This window comes from Stegodyphus dumicola, chromosome X2 (genome assembly GCF_044657685.1).
Source record: "Stegodyphus dumicola isolate Sdum_Otavi_A_Nest chromosome X2, ASM4465768v1".
NCBI lineage: Eukaryota > Metazoa > Arthropoda > Arachnida > Araneae > Eresidae > Stegodyphus > Stegodyphus dumicola.
Window position 1 is genome coordinate 2640346 of NC_140781.1, and position 9543 is coordinate 2649888.

The following is a 9543-nucleotide window of genomic DNA, read 5'->3' on the forward strand; positions in this document are numbered from 1 at the left end:
TTTTCAATGGGATTTTTTCTAAAAAAGTTTATTTTTAAAAATGTATAGATTATTTTTCTTTGATTTTTGGACACGTTAAACTTTCATCCTTGCGAATGCTTTTACAAAAAGAATTTTGGAAAAATGATAATATTTTGTATTTTTAAAAGATTTTTTAAATGAAGCTTCCGAGTACACTTCTCACATCTTTAAAAATGTGATTTTGGCAACAATGTTCCTGTCTTATTGTTGTTGATAGATTTTTGATGAAATCGCATCATTTTGAATAGTTTCATTCTTTTAGAAATATGGGTTTGGCAACAATTTTTCATCGCATTTCTTATGTCACTGTTTTTAAGAGATTGGCATATTTCATTGTCATTTTTATATAAATATAATATATTTTTATTGATTTTTTTTTTTTTTTTTTTGGATAAAGTTGTTCTGTGGAGTAAAATTCTGCGTGGAATTTTATGTTTTTTGAGTTGCTTTCATGCCATTTTTTTGCTTATTTCACGGTTTATAAGATATTGAAAAGTTTTACATCATTTTTGTTCTTCTACGGAAAGTTGGTTAATTTTTTAATTAGGATAATTCATATTTGTATTAAGGGATATAGCTTATTTCATTGTAATTTTTTCCCTTGAAAACATAAGATAAAATATCATTAATTATACTTTGCTTTTCAGAATTTTTGGTTTTTTGCATTCCTTTATTTTGTTTATTGCTCATTTCACTGTTTTTAAGATATTGAAAAGTTTTGTCTGATTTTTTTTAGGAAACAAAGTTATTAACCTCCTTTATACCATTTGAGTTCTTAAGATTTTGCAAAGGGAATTTGGTTAATTTATTTATTAGGATAATTAATATTTGTATTAAGGGACATTGCTTATTTCATTGTAATTTTGTTATACGTAATAACTTTTTTTATGAAGTTGTTCTGCAGAGTAAAATCCTACGCAGTTTTTAAATTTAACGTTTGGAGTTCCCTTCAGCCATTTTTCCGGTACATTTAAAAGCCAGACGAAGGCTCGCAGCGAAGCTGATAGTTTTCAAATAAATTGGTTTTAAAATTTACCCGGTTAAATTTTAAATTATTACGCATTTTTAACCTAAGTAACCTAAATCTGTATGTCACTGATTATCACCGGAATTTCAATGCAGACTGATTAAACTGCTATCACTAAAATTATATTCTGACAAATATCTGGTGCAATTTTCATTCCTTCTGAGATATTGCTGAAACATTTCGTATTATTTCCGATTTTCTGTATTTTTGTCATTAATTAAAAATCTTTAAAACCTTCTGCATTTTCCTATATTCTTCAACTGCAGGCAACTAATAATTATTTTAAATAATTTCTTTTTTCCTTAATTATTACGTAGTTTTAAGAGAGTAATAAACGAAATATTTGGGTGTTTTTAAGGGTGGTGATATTAATATTAAATTTGCATTTTACTTTTTCATATACATTCAAGATATTCAGAAAGGGAATTATAACATGAAACCGTTTTCAGTGTATCATAAATTTATGGATTCAAATTAAAAATTCTTGCTTTCCTGTCCAAGAAACACTAGTAAATTTTATCTGAAATAGGAAGGATGAGACATATTAATAACAAACAAAGCAATTAATTTGGAAGTCAAAGAACAAAAATCAGCGTTATATTTTCAAATTTTCACAGGACTAGTTTCGATGGTTTTACCGAACCATCATCTTCAGCTCAAAAGTGCAAATGAACGAGATAAGATGTTGAAACTAAATAACGTTTGCATAATCCGAGCTTAGAAAACAAAACATTTATTTTACATATTTTAAAGAAATAACGTTCTGAAACAACATGTTTCATCTACACAATCAATCGACGCTCTCACCAGAGCATTACGCCATCAAACTTGGCACACATCCAAAAGTTCAAATTGAAGAATTACAGAAGCGTTGTTGCCACACAAGAAAAGACATATAGTTACAACTTCACACAATAATAAAACAAAAACACACTTTTGAAAAATAGACAATAATAAAAATAGTAATAATAAAATTCTTAACAATATTTTCTCGATTATGCAACATAAGATATAATGAAAATTTGAAAATATAACGCTGATTTTTGTTGTTTGACTTCCAATTTAATGTTTGTTCGGCTTGTTATTGTATCTTAATTAAACAAAGCAATGTTGTTACTCATTAGCTTACAATATAATTTATTCAATATGGTATTTTTGTAAAGAAAGAGTGTTGCTGTACATTTGGTAAAGTATACATAAGCATTTCATTTAATAATTATAAAAGTTATTAATTATTTAATAATTAATCATAAGAATATGAATAATTAAATATTTTTTCGGAGATATATTTTCTGGCGATATTTTTTTTTTTCTAGGGATCCCAGCATACATTTTTGAAGCATTATGCTCTAAATAAATGTCTTGTTTAAACATAGCATTTATTGTTGACAAATCTCCAACCAAAGGAAATACCTTACTAGGGAGGATATTCAAACAAAAATTTTTATTAGAATAAATATTTTCGTTAGTTTAATACTACTAATAATATACAAACATTAGTTTAAGTTCACTATAGTTGAGTTAATAAGATTGCTGGATGTTGGTATTTTGTTGTTGGCAACCGAACAGTTTAGCTGCTTGTGGTATTTATGATTTTCTCGATGCGTAACGTGAATTCAAGCCAATTTTATTTAGAAAATTGCCCACGAAGGTGTTCTCTTAAAGCAGATAACCCATGACTTCTTAAAAACTGTAAAATATAATCTGTGGATATTTTCCGTTATACGATAACACGAAGAAAATGATTTCCTATACGAAACATATGATCAGCGCTGTTATTGCCCGCCGTTTAATTAAATGCATCCATCTTATTCCTTACAATTAATTTTCCTTTTTCAAAGAAAGTTTGATTTCAGTAAAATGTACTATTTACAATGTGTCATTTTATTTTGCTCGTTTTTTATGCAAATATTCAAATTCAGATAGATATTGCGTAAGTTCAGAAAGCCAACTAGTCTCCAAGCGGTAAGATAGCTGAGCACCGGTAAATTCTAGCGGCTGCATGGGGGGCTTAGGGGTTTTTCATAAGTACAATTGATTGTGAATTAACAGTTTGTTTCCCACAAAAAAAAAAAAAAAAAAAAATCTACTCTGAAGACTTCCTTTCCCTTAGACAAATAGGTCCTGTGTGCTTTATCATAATCCAAAATCTTAAGCGTATAAATCTTTTATCATAGCCGATGATGACGATAAAATATTTTCTATCTGATGTGTCAAGTTAGCATAATTGTATATTTCTAACGAAAGTTGTTTGGCTCATGTTACCCTATAATGAAAAAAAGATTCAAATCGGTTTTTAGCTTAAACAGTATTTTCATTATTAATTATATCACGAATTTTATCAATAGTATTCTTAGTATTAATTGCAGGCATGTATTCAAGAATATAATATACACAAAGCTGTGTCTAATGATTACGGCTAATTTTTATATAAAATTTTATAGTATAAAAATTTAGGTTCATAGGTCAGCCATATTTGAAAGAGTACTTGTTGTGTATTATAAGAAGAGAGAGAGAGAAATTTAAGAATAAAAAAATTTACCACGAAGTAATATAAAAATGCAATAGAATACAAAAGAGTACAATACTATTTCATGTTTTGTGGATATACTTGAAGACAGAAACATGTTTCAGCTGTATTCGTTCATCGGAAAAAAACTTTTCATATGAAGCTATTTTTTTTCAAATCTTTCACTATACAAGTAATAGAAAAGCAGTATAGGAATTTCTTTTCTTAAGGTGGTCTACTACAGCAGCATTACAATACTAAAAATTTGTTTACACGCAGAATCGCTAATTAAGAAACTATGTTGCGTGAAATTTGGCAGAAATATAAAGCAATAGGTCAATTTTGGAATCAAAATGTTAGAATCAGGTTTGGAATGAAATTTACTTAAATATTATATTTTAAAAAAATTAGTTTGAAATACGTAATTTTAATGTGTAGTTTGGAAAGCCATCAATAGATGGCGCTACGAGTTAAAATTTAGCATTGTAATCTTATTTCTGCAAAAATTCACGAAGTAATTGATTTTGATATCAGTTATAAATCATATTTTTTTCTAAATAATATTTAGAAGCGTTTCATATATTCCTTTATACACAGTTTTCACTAAACAGTGTCAGCTGTCAGCGGAATGACGTTTACGGCAACCCTATTGCATTGCTATTCCGCACTCGGTTTGTTTACATTTATTTGTACTGTGGTCAGTTAGCAAAAATATGCGAAAATATCAAGGACGACCGAAAAAACATCCTGGTGTTAATAAGAGATCCAGAATTCAGCGAAAGCGTCAAGCTCAAGAAAAAAATATGAAATTAAATTCCCGAGATGTGGAAGATTCCGAACAAGCGGATGTTTTCGAAAGGTGAGAAATATTTTATTCTTTATATCGACTACCTCGTATTTATGATTTCGTAGTAAGTTAATTCCGAAGTAAAATATGCGTATTTTTTTTTTTATTGAAGGTCAGAAATTATTGATACAACTGCATCTGTGTCAAAGAAGAATCATTGCCCGGATGATATTTTTTTTTACAAAGTAAGGTTTTTTTTTTTTTTTTTTTTTTTTTTTTGTATGTGTATGTTTGTGTGTGTGTATGAGGGGATGCTAATAATTGTTCAATTCTGTTATAACAATTTATTCCTCCATTCACACTAAATTGTTGGGAAATATTGAAAGGGTAAATTCCAATTCACAAGGAATTGCTGAAATAATTGAATCTTTTCAAAAGTATGAGCATGTTCTTGCGATCTAAATTGAATTCACCATCATTACATTCTATTATTGGAAATTTTATAGTCATATGTTTGCTACGAAATGCTTTGTCAGTTACCTATGGTATATTTTTACAGGTGTATGCACATTTCATTCATGTGCTCGCTGTTCAACTTGCTTTTTTTTATTATGTCATTTACTTGGATGTTAAAACTTTCTTTTAGCGTTGGAACATTTTATAATCATTTAGTAAAATTTATATATAAATATATATTATTGCTTGTTTATTTATGGTTCTGTGTATTTGTCATGTATGCATGTTGTGAAGTGTAGTTTTTGAAAAATATGTCACAAATGGTAAATTCCACCAAAAGCTGAATTGAATTGATATTGGGATGCAGGTAATTAGAAAATATCTGCCGTGTATTTTGAGCGTAAACCATACTAGTGCCAAGAATGGGACCAATACGCTCAGGCTTGCTTAGCCTTTTTGCCATTGTCCAAATTGAATTATCTCTAGTAGAAAAGGAGTGAATGCTTTCTCTATATAACAATAAAATATCTGTCTGATAAAAAATCTACCAATAAGAAACTTTTCATATGTTATGTGACAGACTTTCTGCAAACAGAAGTCCTTAGCTCTGTTCTTGTACATGTTTTTTAATTGTGGTTCAGATGTGTACTTCTCAAAGGAATTCTTCTCATAGGAAGATTGTCTGAACATTTAAAAACTATATGCTGCTAAAATATTAGGCCCCTAAAATTAATATTGAAATTTCTAAAATGTTGAAAAATATGTCATCTGGATTCCGTGCAAAAAATATAATCCCTTTTTCATTTCTGCATTTGCAATTCCTGCATTTTCTTTATTCCTACATTTTTTAATTGGAAGGAATTTCATTCGCAGAACCCTCTAATTTATTCTTACAAATCATGTAATAATGTACCATTTTAGATAGATATAAATAACACATTTTGTAATTTTTCTAAACTGCGGTTATACAGCATGATATAATAGCTACACAAGGTATGGCGAAACAGTATACAGCAATATCTGTCGCACTGTCTGAGATGGGTGGTAGTCATACATAGCTTAATGCTTAAATTTGTTATGTGTTATTCATTTATTCATGTTTTTTTTTAAATTATGTTATAGCAGTTTATTTCTTTCATTCTTAGGTCTGGAAGTGAAAAATTTGACTTTTCTACGCCAGAAGTTACAGCTAATGTTCCTAAGACAAACCAGGCTTTCTTGAGGTAAGTTGGTTTATTTCAAAAATAGATATTAGCTGTGCATGATATTGAAACTCTTACAGTTACTTAATTATGGTTAACTAATTATGTATTAATTTAGAAGTCAAGCAACCAAAATCAGCGTTATATTTTCAAATAGTGAGTATTTCGAAATATGATGCTGATTTTTGTTGCTTGACTTCTAAATTAATACTTGGTCAGCGTGTTATTGTATCTTAATTAAATTAATTATGGTTCTTTTCTTCTCAGTTCTGATCTGGACATTTCAGTTATTGACTCTGACGTAGAAGGTAGAAATACAAGCTCTCTTTTGGGGTAAATATGTATTTCTCTATGCCAAAATTAAAATGTCATCATTTATGTTTTTCTTTTATGGTGTTACATTATGTTGTTTACATACTGATAGCTATTAAAACTGTTAAATATAATATTGTAGCTATCAAAAAGAGGGGGATGAATTTGATTTGTACCAAATTTGGACGTTTTGCATGAAAGAACTTGAAAATAAAAGATTTTTTAAAAAATATATTCATTGAAATCAGTGAAATTTTCAGACGGGACACTGAAGCAAATGAAAATATTTTGGGGTTCGATTCTTTTGATGGGAGCCTCATCAATAAGCCTACTATCTTTTTTAAATATTGCTTCTTTTTCATTGTTTTCATGATGTTTTATGTTCCCTTCATGAAAGAGATTTTTAATAATTTAAATTTTGTTAATAAAATATAACAAAATGAAATCTGTGATTATGTGGCTGTTATTTTTTCCATATATATTTATTTGAGGAAAGCCAAAAATTTTATTATTTTACAGAATTTTTAAGAAAAATATAAGGATAAAATTTTTTAAATAATTCTGATTACTACCTTTGCTTTCCTCTCGTAATGTGCCTCAAGTTAGAGCAATTAGACAACAAATTTAAGTCATGTGATCTTTTTTCCCCCAAGTTTTTTTTTTAGGCTTAGGAGTATAAATTGCTTATCCCCACAAGACATTGCATCTTCTTAGTATGCCATCCTAAGGCTCTGTTCAGATGATGGTATAAATGTCATAGACGCATAATCATAAGGCATAAAATGTGGGAGTTCCATTCACACCTGCGAGAGAGGGTCTAAGCCATAGCCAATTAGAGAAGCTAAATTTGTGCATGCATGTATGTGTCTACAGCTTTCTCTCTCAATAAGTTTCATGTATATGCTCTGATTGGCCGACTCTTATATCAAGTCGGCACAAAGTTGAAAACTTCAAGCTTAATGCCCAAACTAGTTTTTGTGACATAGCAAGGTCTGACTACGAAGCGTTGTTAGTTGGGAATTATGACATTTATACAACGGCACAGATGCATATGCGCAGTCGTAAAGGTCTTGAGCGCACGCGTGAACGCCTATGCGCATGCATCAACGCGGCGCATGTGCAGAAAGATTTTAGCTTTGAGGTCTGGATTATAGATTATGGGTGTCCGAATTAACGACTTTTGACTGTATTTATCTTTTATAAGTCTCTTGTTTATTTTTTTGTTTACTGCATTTCTTCTGAATAACAATTGTATATTTGAGTTTTCTGGGTGTGAATAAGTATTTTTTAGCTTTATTGTATCAGTACAAATATTGTATTTTGAAATCTCTGTATTTGAATTTGTAGAATTTTTGTTATAAACTACATATATTTTGTAAATATTGTTTAATAATAAAGAGTTTGGTGAGGTGAATAAACATATGAAGGCAGAATTATTCCAAATTAATCTGGCCAACATTAATTATTGAAAATTTTAACTTGAATTTGCCGTTTAGCCATTTGGCTTCTCAGTGACATCTCTGAAGACCTTTCTTTCCATTTATTGCTGTAAACTGCGCTTGCAGTGAAGTATTGTGGTTTTACTCCTATGTAACATGAATGCCAGCCATTTCTGTGAGGAAGATCTCAAAATCACTACTACTGTTGAAAGACTGGAGTATAAAGGGTCTAACTTATTCTTATGTTGTGGTACTATGGTATAAATCAAGCGTGATGTGTATATTAGTTTTCTCTTAGGATATCCTCTGTGAAGATACTGCTTCTGCAAAAAAGGTAATTCTACTAACCTTTTCAATTATCCATCTGCTGTTTCAGATTGAAACCAATTTCCTGCATCTGATTGATGATTTTTGATTTATTTCTCATGCAATTCTGATCTGACATCATCTTCTAAATATTAGTAGATATATATCTGCATTAGTGATAATCAGCTGTGAGCACATAGTGCACCATCTGCGACTCATTTGGGTATAAACTATGCTAGTGATTATAATGTGCCTTGCTTTTTCCCATATGCCATATGTTGCATGAAATTTTGTTATATGAATCTAGCTTCCCCTGAGGAATTTCTGTGATCTTTCTAGTATGTATGGTCAAGAATTAGGCTTGTGATATACTGTCATGATTTTGCCCACATGTTCCCTGAATATACTACCATTTCCTTAGGAAGACTTCCAAGAAGAATACTGTTGTGGGTTCTAAGCCTAACTATGGTTTGGAACTATGTTTATAATGAATTATTGGGATTCTGCACATGTAATGTGGATGCAATTCTATTTCCATTTAGAAGATTTTCTGCAAAGGCAATGCTTTAGCTGTGAGATAATTCTGTTTTGGAAATAAAACTGATATTTATTTAGATCTGTGGTATTTATAAGGCAGTTTATCAATAGCAGGTAGCATCTTGCCTCTTTGCTTTGATCAGGGCCTGTGCAACCAGTGGTAGTCAAAATATTTAGAATTTAGATAATAGTGCATAGTAAAATTTTATAATTTAGCAGAGGGCACTGAGCAGCAGAATTTAGAGGCAAAAAAATGTTCAGAACTTACGAAGACATCAGCCAGCAGAATTTAGGATATGCAGAGATTACACTGAGTGGCAATAGTGCCATATGTTACATTTGCTATCTGCATTATTAATTTGTGAAACAATTTCAGCTGTTTGAAAATGCATTTTTCTGTTAGAAATTTGTATTTCTTGTAATTTCTCTTTTTTTTGGGGGGGGGTATGTGATGTACTCTGTTTTCGAGAATATGGTGTTAAAAATATTTTATCATATTTTTTTTTTTTTTTTTTCAGGTGTAAATTTTGTGCATGATTTGGCTTTCATTGAGACGTCTCTGGGTAAGGAGTTACTAAGGAAGAGAAACTTACATGCAGGTTGAAGCATGCAGTGTCAAATGTATAAGGAATATAAAAGATGCTGTATATTAGTATAAGTTTGAATAACCATAATAAAAAAATTTCTTGAAAATTGTGTTTTTTCTGCGAGTTATCAAAATTGGAAATAATTAATTACAATATTTATGAAAATTTTCGAAAATAAAAATACAAGTAGTATTTAAAAAGTACTGCAAAACTCATTTTTAAGTAGAAAAATTATTCTCAGATGAAATCCTTTCGATTATGCAAAGGGACTATTTTGGTATTTGAAAGGTTCATTTGAACTCAACAACTGAAACTAACGTATCCCCAGTTCATTGATACCAACCATTTTGTTGGTATCAA

The 9543-nt window shown here is 29.8% G+C and overlaps 1 long non-coding RNA gene across 1 annotated transcript; it reads left to right on the plus strand.

The window, feature by feature from the left end:
* Positions 1-3791: 3791 nt before the first annotated feature.
* On the plus strand, positions 3792-9309 carry LOC118184172 (uncharacterized). Its single transcript, XR_004757367.2, has 5 exons — positions 3792-4416; positions 4517-4589; positions 5946-6023; positions 6270-6335; positions 9115-9309. It is a non-coding gene; the product is annotated as an uncharacterized LOC118184172 (long non-coding RNA).
* The last annotated feature ends 234 nt before the right edge of the window (positions 9310-9543 follow it).